The following is a 15,073-nucleotide window of genomic DNA, read 5'->3' as shown; positions in this document are numbered from 1 at the left end:
TTATATACTGCCATGAGGTGGCATACAATGGGATAGCATACAGTGGAATGGCGTACAGTGGAGTGGCATAGACTGGAATGGCATAGTGCAGAATAGCGTACCATGGAGTGGCACACAGTGGAGTGGAGTGGCACACAGTGGAGTGACTTTAGACTGGAGTGGTTAAGACTGGAGTGGTGTAGAGTGCAGTGGCGTAGAGTGGAATATTGTGGAGCGGAGTGTTGTAGAGTGAAGTGGGCTAGAGTGTAGTGGGTAGAATGTAGTGGAGTAAAGTGTAATAATGTAGAGTGGAGTGGCGTAGAGCTGAATACCATTGAGTTTAGTGCCATGTAGTGGATTGACATACAGGGAGTAGCTTAGAGTGGAGTGGTGAAGAGTGGAATAGAGTTGAGTGTAGCGGTATACACTGGAGTGGCATAGAATGGATTGGCATGCAGTGGAATAGCGTACAGGGGAGTGGCGTTGAGTGGAGAGGTGTTGAGTGGAGTGGCATATAATGGAATTGGGTTGAGTGGATTAGCGTATAGTGAAGTAGCGCACAGTGGAGTGGTATACACTGGGGTGGTGAAGACTTGAGTGGCATAGGGTGGAATAGTGTAGAGTAGAGCATTTTACAGTGGAGTGGGGTAGAGGTAAGTGAGGTAGAGTGTAGTGGTGTACAGTGTAATGGTGCAGAGTGAAACGGCGTAGAGTGGAGTCGCATAGAGTGGAATAACGTAGAATTTAGTGGCATAGATTGGAGTCCCGTAGAGTTGAGAGCCATATACTGGAGTACCATAGAGTGGAGTGGTGTAGAGTGGAATAGTGGTAGGGGTAGTAGTGTAGAGTGGAGGGGCATAAAATGGAATAGTGAAAGGTAGAGTGGCATACAGTGGCATACAGTGGAATAGTATAGAGTGGAGAAGTGTAGAATGGAGTGGCGTACTTTGGAGTGGCATAGTCTGGAGTGGCTTAGGGTGTAGTAGTGTATAGCGTAGCAGCCTACAGTGAGGTGGTGTACTGTGGAGTGGCGTATAGTGAAGTGGCGTACAGTGGAAGAGCACAGAGTGGAGTGGCGTAAAGTGGTGTGGCATGGAGTACAATAGTGTAATACGTAGTGGTGTAGAGTTGTGTTGTGTACAGTATAATAGAGCAGAGTGGAGTGGCGTAAATTGGAGGGTCATACAGAGTAAGAATGGTTTCAAAGAGAAATCCACGTATTTAGCTAGAGGTTCCAACTTTGAAAAAACACCTGGAAGGCCAATCATCTCAGCACAGTCTGTTGGAACCTCTAGCTAACTACATGGATTTCGTACATCCGACTACTGCTTTTGTAAGAGACTCAGGCCCTCATTATGACATCGGTGGTCTTTTTCCAAGACCGCCGATGCCACGGGCGCCAACATACCGCTAGAGCTGGTGGTATGTTTGGCACCACATTATAACATTTCCGCTGGCCCAGCGGACAGAAACTGCGTTTCTGCCTGCTGGCCCAGCGGAAATGTCACCACAACATTGAAGCCAGCTCGTAATGGAGCCGGCGGCAATGTTGAGGTGCGTCAGGTGCAGCAGCACCCGTTGCGCATTCCTCTGCTCGTAATCCGGGCAGTGGAATGCGTGATGGGGCTGTGCATGGGGGCCCCCCGAGTCTCCCATACCGCCAGCCTTTCCATGACGGTGTTTACCCCCATGGAAAGGCTTGCAGATGGGGAGTCGTAATCCCCAGGGCAGAGCTGCTTGCAGCGCTGCCCTGGCGGATTACAACCGCCGGGACTGCCTGGCTGCAGGCTGGCGGCAGCCTGGCGGTATCAGCAGTATTACCATTGCATCCCTGCAACGGTCATAATGTGCCAGTAAGTACCGCCAGCCTGTTGGTGGTACTACCGCCACATTATTGCCTCCCGCCGGGATCGTAATGACCCCTCCAATGTACTTTATCAACAAAATTGAAGGCAAGAATTTTTAACATGAAACAGACATTATAGTGAGATTTAGACATAGAAGCCCCACATACACATATTCCCTAGGATGAAGCTACAGCAATTATCAGCAGCCTTAAATTGAAAAACACAGCCATACCAAATCCAAACTTATTTTATTGTAGAACTAGCATCCATCTACCTCAAGAACAACTTTTTTATATTTGGCAAAGAGCTCTTTCTCCAGACAAAGGGAGTTGTGATGGGCTGTGGCTTCTCCCAGAGGCAGCAAACCTCTTTATGTTCCTTTTTGAGAACAAGTGGAAATATGCTGAAGATATAAATCCCTTTAAGGCATCAATTAGGAAGTGCTATTGAAATGCTGACTGTAGCTTCATGATGTGCGCCGTTACTGAGGCACAACTGCAAGGGTGTTTTGAATGGCTGAATCAACGTATCCCATATCTGAAGTTCTCAATGACTTTCAATCCACCTAAGATAAATTTTCTGGACTCAACAGAACAAGAATATGAGAACATTATGACGGTAAATCTGTTTACCAAACCAACCAAATACATTGCTACATTTCTCTAGAGGGGATCTACAGTCACTGAAGGTAAATTTGCCATATGGTAAATTTTTTCTGATTCAGGGAAATTGTTCATTTAAGGGGGAATATTTTGAGAACACAAACATTCTCTTTCCAAAGTTAACATGGAGGGGTTACCGAAAGAAATTAGTTCAATCTGCCATTGAAAATGTGTGATTCACTGCCCCAAGAGACATTAGTTGAGCCAAAAGTTAGGCAAACTACTAATCCTCTGGCAGCTGTACTAACATTTAATCCTAAAGAGAGCAAATTGAAACAAATTATCAAGAAACATTGGAAATTTCTTTCACATTTTGATCTACATGGGCCTTTATTCTCTTTCAAAAGAGGAAAACAATTCCTTAGTTAAAGCCACTATGCCACAGCAGACTAGAATCCTTTCCCAAATGTCAGGCTTACCTAAACCTGTTCGGCATTTTATGGGTCAAAATTGTTTGGTATGTGAATTTACTAATAACACAAACAGCCTTTCAACTAATGGCATTGCAGTTACACTGACAGAATTTTCTAACTGCATTATGAGAAATGTGGTTTATTTTATCAAATGCCCATGTGACAAGTTATACATAGGCCATATCACACATCCAGTAAAATCCTGGATATTACAACATAGGTTGAAAGTAAAATATCGTACTCTTGGGCTCTCCTGGTTCAACATTTCCAAGAGATAATCTGTGAGCGGGTGTGGCCTTATTTGGTCATTTATAATATATTTATAAGGGGACGCGTGAGAGGTTTGATGGACCTTTTGACTACGCTTAGAGTGATTCCACCATGTACACAATCTTTACTCATAATCTGACCAACAACAACATAACTTGATCAACAAATCAATTATCAGAAACTTTGAGTCAGTAATCTTTACGTACCATAACCCATGTGGCCATGAATAGCAACCCCTTTTAGTAAAATTAGATTTTTTTTTCTTATTTTAACAATGCTAATATCACGTAAATTAGTCTCAATACCAAATGATATGCATATACAAAGAACACAGGCTGACTAATGTGTCGAAAGAATCTCTATTTAACTAATGCATTTATAATTAAACACTCAAGAGTTACAGTACAAATTAGGAAAACTAATAACTGAACAACAGAGATAGCATACATCTAGATTCAACAGGTGAGCAAAATCAACTCTTTGTTAATAACATTTCCAACACATTGGGCATACTAACTAACACTCCAATTAGAATAGCATGTTTGGGTTTCATGCAAAACAATTTAGTCAAAAGTTAATTTGGAAAACATCTAACTAGTGCTTTATCAAAACAGCGGTTGGTACCTAAAGGTCGGGCACAGTTGGGCTCCAAGTTAACTGAACCAACTTAGAAAACATAAAGTTAGGGAAACTACATCACCAAAAGGACTCTGTGGGGATAAAACTATAAGGGAAACATCTGGAACTGCGGTGCTCCACAAACAAGATTATTAAAGGCTAGAGAATGGGATAGAACAACCAAACTGTTAGACAAAGGAAGGAAATAGGTTCTAACAGGAATGAAATGGAAAAGCATCTTCCTTCCTTCTGCAAAGTATAGTCTGGTTATATAAAAATTCATAAAGCATTTTCTCATGCCCTCATTGGACAGAAAATCGTCTGTTTACAGTAGGACCAATAGTCTCTGAATTCTAAATCTAAAATATAACTAGACAGTCTTTCAGACGTTGATGATTGGCTCCTCTTCTCCCGTTCCCATTGTCAGCTTCGTTAGGTAACTTTTTAGCTGCAATCCTAGCTGCAGTCAGTGTGTCCATTGTTAGGTCCTGGGAACTTCTTTGTCTCACACATCAAGTCTACAAAGTAACAACTTCTAGTGCAGAACATCTCCACCAGCAGTTCTCATGAGAAAGTTTAAGACATTTACAAAATGCTTGGTCAGCGCAGTGTGAACAATGAACAATATTAATTCTCTGCTTTCACAAGACATTTATGAACATTTATAATGCCATGACACTTAACATGAGACTTTGTTGATTAGACCCAAACCTCAAAATTAATCAAAGCTCAATATTTTTTATTTAGCAAACACATAACATTAATATATTAGTATAACCCACTAATACATGTTATTCTACATGTGCACATTACTTAACTATAAATGTGAATTCTTTATTAATTTCCACATGTGTTATGATGGCCACTCAAGTGGGCACCTTCTCCAATACACGCATTCTTTTCTATGTTAGCCTAATTCATGTAAATTCTTAACCATTAATTAATACAAATTTATTGGTAATTAATTCAGCTTTAACAGAACCATTCGGAAAACAATCTTGAATTTTCAGTTCTACTTGTAGCATAACAGGACAGGAGAGGGGGATCTGTATCCTCTATATAAAAAAATGAAGAAGCAAGAATGGTTGACATTTTTCATGAGCATGAACAATATTGACAAATGTGGGCTATGATTTGTTATTCAGACATACTCTTAATAGGGGGCATATTTATAAGAATAGGGGAGTAGGGAAGCGCAGCAAGTAACCTTGCTGCACTGCCCTGGGCCACAGGGAAAGGACAAATTTGCACTATGTATTGGAAATGCAGTGCATTTCTGTCCTTTCCTCCTATGCTGGTGCCCTTTTGGCCTTCTAGAGCCAACGCAGGCACCTTTGCATCATGGTGCAAGGGTGCCTGCGTTGCATGCAAGATTGTTTTTTTGCACCTTCCTGCACAAAAATAATCCATGGTCCCTTTTCCTCTTTCTATGTGTGCTGCAGAATGCAGCACATATACAAAGAGGGAAAAACAATGAGAAATAAAGATATTTCTCCTAATTACACCTCCCCTGAAGAGGCTTGCAGCTTTGATGCATTCACAGGTATACATAGCCTTGTAAATCTGGGAAAACGTCAAAATCCATGGGTGTTACATGGGAAAACTCACCGCAATGCCCATGGAACAACAGCCTAACGCATAGTGTAGCAATGCAGTGAGTTGCGCTGCCTTGCCTTACTCCATACCTGTGAGGCCATGAAAAGCCACGTGAAGTAGCTTTGCGTGGCCTCACAGATTAGGGTCTGCACTCTGCCCGCCGGAGCATCAAAAAAAGTGACGCTCTGGCAGTGCATGGTGCTTGTACATATGCCTCTAAGTTTTCTTCTTAAGCTTGGTACATGGTTAGGGCCTGTGTTGGATAAGGCCCCTACCTACATTTAGATGACTAAGGGCCAGGTGTATCATTCTTCACAATAGCGACCACCTAATTGCGATTTTTAGTGAATCGCAATTAAGTAATCGCTATTGGAATTTATTAAACTCCAGGAGTTTCATACTGCGATTCGCAAGGGCTCACAAATTGACCTACGTCATCAATATTCATGCAGTAGGTCTCAATTTGCGAGCCATTGCGAATGGCTACAATCACAGGGATGGTGGCCTGCTGGGCTCAGCAGACCACCATGTCTGTGATTGCTTTTCAATAAAGCAATCTTTTTTTTTTTTTAAATGCAGCCCCTTTTCCTTAAAGGAAAACAGGATGCGTTTAAAAATGAAAAATGAAAAGATTTCCTTTCATTTTTTAAGAGCAGGCAGTGGTCCCTGGGACCACTGCCTGCTCTTAAAAAAACATTTTTGCATGCATTCACAAAGAGGAAGGGGTCACTTGGGGACCCCTTCCCCTTTGCAAATGGGTTACCACCTACTTGAAGTAGGTGGTAACTGCGATTGTTTTGCGACCACATTCACAAAACAATCATACATACCTCTGCGATTCAGTATTAGGAAGGGACGCCCTTGACACGCCCCTTCCTAATACCGAATTGGTATGTAGTCGCAAATCCAATTAGCGATTCGGTAACACGTTACCGAATCGCAAATTAGACCTGTTACATACCAAAATGCATTTTTGCGATCGCAAAAATGTTTGATACATCAGGACCCACGGTTTTTTAAATGACTCTCTATCCTGTAAATAACTTTGGGCTGTGATCCAGGAGTAAGCATAAATGTCATAATGTGCTTTTCACTCAATAAGGTTTAATTTATGTAAATCACAGTAGATGAACACACGCTAATGGAGCAGGATGAGTTTTAGCAGACAAGTTTGCACCAACGAAAACATAGATCTGTTTGACAGATTGGCAAATTACATTATATTTCGGCGGAATGTTCGCAACTATGCTAGATAGAATGCAAATCTATGAAGTATTTATACACCTTTAGGAGGCTGCCACCATTGCATGCATTTATCCCCAAGTCCTGACACGACCCTGCATGCTTAGCGTGAACACTTGATTGTCGCGTCGGTGTGTCAGATTTGACAATAGATTATGATTTCATCTAGGAGAACCAGGAGGAACCTTGGTGCTGGAGAGGTTGGAATGGCCCTGTGCGGAAAAAGGATATTTTACACCGGGAATGAAAATTATTTAGTAGGTCCTGATTCACTGGGATTTTTTTTGTGATCCATCCACGTTGTTTAGGGAGGATTTTAATCTCTTCCATTCTGCATTTTTACCTGGCTGGTACTGGAATCTAGGGACCAGTGACGATCCTGGTAAACACATTTTCGGTTGTTATAAAGGTTTTCTTTGTTGGCTGGCATGGCGTGTAAGTATTTGCAGTTTGGGTGGATGCACGTCGTGGCCCACACTTTGTTTACATACCCGTTGATGGCAAAAGAACTATGAGGGTCATTACGAACAAAGGGGAGGTTGCCGCCATTGTGGCTGCCTCCCCACCTGGGCCATTGCGAGTTCCCCACTGGTTCAGCGGGTGGAAACCTCTGTTTCCATCCACTGGCCCAGCAGGAAACAGCCTACAGCATTGTCCCTGGCTGTGAAGTGAACATTGCGAGGGTGCTGGCCAGGGGAGGCCCTGCACTGCTCAAGCCAACTGCCAATTAAAATGGCATGAAATTGCTGGCTGGGAATGAGGTGGTAATCCACAGGGCGGCGCTGCCTGCAGCGCTGCCTTGGCAAATTAGGACCACCAAGCCGCCAGACCACCGGGACAACAGATCCTTGTGGTACTGGCTGTCCAACTGCAGCGCAAACGCCGCAGTCATAATGTGGCACTCAAACGTCCGCATTGGCGGCGGTCCAACCGCCACCTCAAACCTGGCACCAGGATTGTAATGAGGCCCTATGTCATTGGATGTTATGCACTTTGGGATTTGTTCTACCTGTTCACTCCCTGCCTGGCTGTAGCACACATGCGGTGATCCACACTGGGAATGTAGTGATATTGTGACTCTTTTAGTGTACTTATGTGTGTGGGATAGATGAAAGAAGTCATGGACTCTATACACTCACTACCAATTTATCCAGTTGGCGGAGGTCCAGCCATCAGGGACGCCAGACAGTTTTGAGGCGCCCTGTAAAAAAAAGAACTAACAGAGATGCAGGTTTTTCATAATAGTTAGTTACAAGTGGTGCTCTATGTAAGGGAGCAAACTCACTCTTGACAACACTTGTGATTTTAGTTTTGTTTGATCTACAAAGATAACTTTCTTGTATTTCTGTGGTCCTGAGGATACCAATAATGATTGGGGCTGAAACGTGTCAACCTTTTATGTGCAGAAGCCTAATAATGAAAAATTAAAATATATATATAGGTAGGATACCCTCAGTAACAGCGAACTAAGAGCCCAGCACTGACTACCTTCCCACTGGAAGAAAACTGGCTGCCTAGTATCGTTCAACAGGCTGTATTCCTTCTGATTGAGGTTCAGCCCATGGACAATTAGAACAGTAGCAGCCCCCAGGATTGTGTCTTTGAGGTCGGGTTACTTGGGAATGCAGCCTAAAATGGGTGGTAAATGTCATCTTATGCTAAATACAGGTACAAGACCAGTAGTCAACAAGTACCATAAGGGAAAATAGAAAGGAACTTTGAAAAGGGAGTTCAAGAGGTTGTGAAAGCATTGAAAGATAAATGAGTTGTTTCTGTCCAGTTCCCATGGGAGGACAGATCCCCTCTGCATTACCACAGCCTGGACACATCCAGCCTCTGCAGCACACATTTCCTCTGTTGTGATGGGCCATCACCATGTCAGCTAGGAAGGCTTCAGGGAGAAGATGGCTCTTCACTCTGCCAGACATTATTACAGGCCCAAGATAGCAGTTTTATTGGGTTTGGATTTGCCTGGAGAAAGGGGCCCACGGCTTGGAATCATCTGCAGTTTTTGCAGCATCCAGTGAGCTCAGACTGATCTTTGAAACTCTGGGGGAGATGGTGTAAACCTCCCACCGGGCTGTACCCATACCTGCAGCATGTCTCCGATGTCAATAGTCTCTGCCATTTTGAAACAATGAACGTATGAGAAATTGGCAAGCCAGATCTACAACTTCAGGATAAGGATTGACTATAAGGATTAGGTAATTTGGGCCAGGGCACAAAACAGGGCTGGGCACACACTGCAGCTGGATGAGGCATCGACCTCCAGCATGGTGGCAACTTGGTGTGAGCCAAGCCCTTTGTGTGGATCGCCCAAGTTGTGGTGGTAGTATATCACCATATCCATACGGGGTGGGAGGTTGGCATTCTGTCTCAAACATGCCTAGGAGCTGAATTAGAACTGGTGTGGACCAGAGAAATGTGACCTTCTAAGTAAAACAAAACATTGCAAAGGCAGGTGCTGATGCAATGTAATTTCTATTCAGAAATTCAAAGTGAAGAAATTCAATGAAGCGCAGCAATACTGATGGAGTTATTATGACTCCCTCAACGTCTATAAATTGTAGTGGACTTTACCTCTGTGTGGTTCCACTGGAAATTATCTCTAAATAAACAAAGTCATCAATGAGGTAATTTGAGATGTCATCAGTGATGTCATCAATTATGTAATTGAACATGTCATGAGTGATGTAGTACGTGAGGTCTTAAGGAGTGCATGGCATGGGTGGTAGTTATAATTAGCTCAGTAAATAATAACTAGTGAATTTCAGCGGTTGTTTGAGTTTAATTGACATGTTAACCTAACTATAGTGTAATTTTAACCTTTGCCGGTTACCAGTAGGTAGTTATAGTTAGGACCTAGTTTCCATGGAAAAATAGTTTTTTGACTTGCCTATTACTTTAGCACCGTTTGACGAATCTTCACAAAGTTTTCCAAAAAAGTGTCCTCTAGGACCTTGATGTGCATGGAAAGTTTTGCAACGAGCTGTCAAGCAGGGGCCAAGAAAAGGGGGGGTGTAAAAAAAAGTGCATTTCTGATGTTAATTCCCATGGACTCTTCAGACACACCTGCAACCGGAACCGCTGGACAGAATGACATCAAATTTGGCAAAAAGGTAGGTTTTGGTCCTCAAATCACCTTTTCGTTATTTGGTGTAAATCTTTTCAATAGATTTTGAGATACTGAAGGAAATCAAAATGTGCATATCTGGGTGGAGCCTAAGCACAGATCTCACGGTGAGATCTGATTGGCTGTCAGCACTTCAACTAGAAAGTGCTGGCTGCCACCTTGGTACCAATATACACAAAAGCACCCATTGACATGCATTGTAGTGCATGGCAGGTTTTGAGGGTCACTAAAAGGAGAACGTATGAAGGGTGATAACAGATTTTATTTAGAATATAAATCATTTGTTAATGGTACCATACTGTTAGGAATTATAGTGTGTCCTAAGGTGATTTTACACTGCAAAAAAGCCATCTGCTGAATTTCATGAATCGTGTTTGGAGTAAACTGTTTTCTGATAATTTTCCCGTTGAGGTTATAGAAGATGCTCAAAAGCTAAAATGAGAGGATGTTTTCTGTAAATTCACACTTTCTTTTTCAGTCATATGAGAATGAAGTCTGAGATTCTTAGTAAAATGTATATTTCCAAAAGCCTGTCAGTTGATTCACTTGTGTTCTACTGCAGTCTTCCAGAGCGTTCTAAAGAACAACTGGAGTGCTAACAGTCTTATTATAACAAAAGTGTGGCACACCTGAAGCCATCTTGATTGAATCAAACTGGTAAAACTTAAAACATTTAGGCCCTCATTACCACCCTGGCAGTAAATGCCGCCGACCGCCGTGCTGATGGCCGCCAACATACCGTGACCGCGGCGGTATACCGTTACAGGTATTATGACCCACAATGAGAAATCCGCCACTATACAGACACCCACACAAGTCTGCTAGCCCAAAGGCCAGTGATTAACTGGAGTTACCAAAACCCACACTGTTACGCCAACAGAAATACGCCCACAGCATCACGACCCACGAATCACCGCAGCGGTCATTCAACCATGGTAAACCACTGGCGGTACACACCGCTGCGCTCAAAATACACACACATACAAAATAGCACCACATTGGACAATTCAAACTATACACACCTGACACACATACACACACCACACCCACACACCCAATCCAATATAAAACACACACCACAATACCCTCAACCCCTTACAATGAAAACAAAATATTGCTAACTGAGAGAGAGACAAGCCAGGAGCACCCACTTAATCTGAGCCACATAACACCATCACCCATACACCATCCACGCACCTCACAGCACACACACCCCAACACATCACCCCACAAACCCTCACACATGCCACTCACACTACACTCATGGCACCACAAAGACACCCCAGGTTCTCTGAGGAGGAGCTAAAGGTCAAGGTGGAGGAAATCATCCGGGTAGAGCCACAGCTATTCGGATCACAGGTGCAGCAGACGTCTATTGCAAGGAAGATGGAGCTATGGCGGAGAGTCATGGACAGGGTCAACGCCGTAGAACAGTACCCTAGAACAAGGGATGACATCAGGAAGAGGTGGAACGACTTATGGGGGAAGGTGCATTCCATGGTAGAAAGACACCAGGTAGCCGTACAGAGGAGTGGCGGTGGACCCCCACCTCCTCCCTCACAACTAACAACATGGGAGGAGCAAGGCTTGGCGATCATGCATCCTGAGGGCCTTGCAGGAGTAGCAGGAGGACAGGACTCTGGTAAGTCAAATCTTTACTACTATATCCCCCACCCTACCTGCATGCCATCACAAACTCCTACCCCTACCCTCACCCCCATCACTCCACCACCTCACATCTACCCCACTATCACAACCCACCCATCCCAATACCAAGCCCTGCATTCAACACCAATGCATGGACACCCATCACAGACCTGCATGGACACACATCACCACAGTATGCACACTTGTGACAATCATTTAGCCAAACCAATAACATCTCACACAACCCAAACGTGCCTTGCTAACAACAACCATAGAGGGAAACATCTCCATGCACAAGATGGCACACACAGATACAATAAAACTGCATTTACATCCCCACAGGACCCCCACTCAACGTCATCGGAGAGGAAGTGCCACCAACATCCAGCCCCCCCCACAGAGGAGGCCCACAGTGATGACAGCAGCTCTGCACCCCTGGATCACGATGACCAACCTGGCCCATCAGGGACCTCTGGACAGTCGGTTACCCTGCCACAGTCCCAAACCACCGCAGAATCCCCCCCCCTCAGGAAACACCAGCACAGCACCCACCCAGCAGGCCCATACCTCTGTCCCCAGGACATGTCAATCAGCAGTGTGTCCACCACTACAGGTACCCCAGGCAACCCCACAAACCCAAGACAATCAGAGACCTGGGGTCAGTGGCAGTGGGCACACGGTTCAGGGGACAGAGGCACAGGACAACAGGGAAGCTGAGAGGACTGCTGTGCGACAGGGGGAGGACAGGCCCAGGGAACCCACTATCCATGAGGCACTTGCAGGGATCCTGGGAGCATACCACCATTCCCAGGAGACCATGGGCCAGATACTGTACAAGTTGCAGGAGACCCAGCGGCTGCAGGAGGGACAGTACCTGGGGATCATGGAGGACACCACCCTGGTCACCATTGCAGGGGTGCTGGCAGACATGACCAACACCATGAGGGAGGCAGTGGCACAACAACGGGCCCCTGACACTAGCCACACCGAAGAACAGCCCTCCACCTCTGCCAATGTTAGTGGACAAGAGGCTCCACCACAGGACCAATAGGCCACCAGCACCCCACCCCCTGCAGAAGGAGAAGCACCCCGCAAACGGTCCCTGCGATCCAGGCAGAAGCCAGAGAACAATGCCAAGACCCCGCCAGGAAATAAGACTCTCCTGAATGTCACCTTTGTGTCCCACTCTGTCATCCTGTCCACCGTGTACTGTCATTGCTCCCCTTCATATGCCGCCTTGGACAATGCACCTGTGATACAAATAGAGTGGACTCCACCCTGGACTTTCCTCCATTAGCAACCCAGCCCATTGCAATACCCCCTCCACTTATTAGCACATAAATAAACACCCTTGGAACAAATACAAGTATGGAGTCTGTCAAATGATTGAAATATGTATTAGTTGAACAATCTATAAACACTGCAATTCAAATGTACAGTTATATACACATAGGTATGACCTGTAGTGGGCAGCAGTAAACACACCAGGAGCCAGAGTGGGGCACAGAGTTCTGAAAATAGAGATTCCAAAGGGTACAGTAAGTGGCCATAGAAATAGGGAAATCATGCTGCCATGTTCAATGTCTAACACAAAAATGCAATGGAAAGTTAAGTTACAGTGTCTTACCTGTGTGTCACTGGAAGTACTGTTGAATGAGTGAACATCTGTTGCCCACATCTTCTTCCTCTGCCTCCTATTCCTCACTGTCCAGAGGCTCCACTGCTGCCACAAGACCATCTCCAGGCTCATCCTCCTGCAGAAAAGGCACCTGGCGTCTCAAGGCCAGGTTGTGCAACATGCAACATGCAACATGCAACAATGATCTGGCACACCTTCTTGGGTGAGTAGTACAGGGATCCACCTGTCAGATGGAGGCACCGGAATCTGGCCTTCAGGAGGCCAAAGGTCTTCTCAATTATCCTCCTTGTTCGCCCATGTGCCTCATTGTAACATTCCTCTGCCCTTGTCCTAGCATTCCTCACTGGGGTCAGTAGCCACGAGAGGTTGGGGTAACCAGAGTCACCTGCAAATATTGAGGGATACCTGTTAGACACACACCAACCCTTAGGGACAACCCTACACCCATATACATACATCACCTATTAGCCACACCCGTGCCTCTGGAGTTGAGACATCACATATGGAATGCTGCGATTCCTCAAGATAAAGGCATCATGCACAGAGCTAGGATACTTGGCATTCACATGGGAGATGTCCGCCAAACACACCATCTGCACATTCAGCGAGTGAAAGCTTTTTCTATTCTTGAACACTTGTTCTTTCCTCGGGGGGGGCAAATGCAATATGTGTACCATCAATGGCACCAATGATGTTGGGGATATGTCCCAGGGCATAAAAGTCAGCCTTCACTGTGGCCAAATCCGCCACCTGGGGGAATACGATGTAGCTGCGCATGTGTTTCAGCAGGGCTGACAACACTCTGGTCAACACGTTGGAGAACATTGGCTGAGACATCCCTGATGCCATGGCCACTGTTGCTTGGAAGGACCCACTTGCCAGGAACTGGAGCACTGACAGGACCTGCACCTGAGGGGGGATACCTGTGGGCTGGCGGATAGCTGAAATCAGGTCTGGCTCCAATTGGGCACACAGATCTTGGATTGTGGCCCTATTAAGTCTGTAGATAAGGATAATGTGTCTATCCTCCATTGTCGCCAGGTCCACCAGGGGTCTGTGCACGGGGGGATGTCTCCATCTCCTATTCATCCTCACTGGTTGAACTCTAGGGTGGAAAACGGTGAGCAGAGGGTCATATTCACACATATGTGAAAATAAAAATGAATTTTTCCCTTTACAGAAACAGTATGTGAATACGAAAGTCAGTTGATGTGCCAATGTTTGCTGTGACACAGTTAGGTGCCATGGCCTGTGTCCCCCTGAAATGACGGCTGCCTGACCTGTGAGGAGGGGCAAGTGGAAATGAGGTAATTCCGCTGGCGTTGTGCGCCGTTGCGGTCGATGACCGATGCGCAACTTCGCATTGGTTATAATTGGACCCTATGGGTTCCAGGAGCCAATGGCGATGTACGCCGGCAGTGACGGTACACACCCCCACGGATGTGACCGCCATTTTCTATCTGTTCACTTACTTGCTACCTGACCTTCAACAGGAGAGGACCTACACTGCAAGTGCTGCTGTGACCTGTGTCTGGAAGCGACAATGGCTCGACCCCACTACACTTTACTCTATGGTCCTCCAGACAAACAGGTGAGTACACTGTGAGCATGATGTGTGGGGCATGAATGTATGGATTGCTGTGTGTGTAAGCCTCGTGTAGGGGGGGCCGAGGGGTCCTGGACAGAGTGCTGCATGTGTGGTGGTCAATGTATGTGCGTAAGGGGATGGGAGGGAAATAGTGGGCCATGGGTATGACAGTCCAGATGGTCTGACTAATACCCTTTTTGCTGTTTTTTTTCTGCATGTCAGCGCCCATCAGAAAAAGGGTATTTGGTGTGCCATCGCCAAGGAGGTGCAGACCCTGTTTTTTTTTTACAGGCGGAGCACTCACTGCCGCAAATGGTGGGAGGACCTGCACCGCTGGGCAAGGAAGATGGCGGAGGCTGTGCTGGGTCTGGCTTCCCAATGAGGAAGGGGTGCCCGTTGGGCCCTGCCCCCCCTGATTTTCCGCATCCTGGCGGTGGCC

Source organism: Pleurodeles waltl, chromosome 3_1 (assembly GCF_031143425.1).
Source record: "Pleurodeles waltl isolate 20211129_DDA chromosome 3_1, aPleWal1.hap1.20221129, whole genome shotgun sequence".
NCBI classification, from domain to species: domain Eukaryota; kingdom Metazoa; phylum Chordata; class Amphibia; order Caudata; family Salamandridae; genus Pleurodeles; species Pleurodeles waltl.
This window is presented reverse-complemented; position numbering follows the sequence as displayed.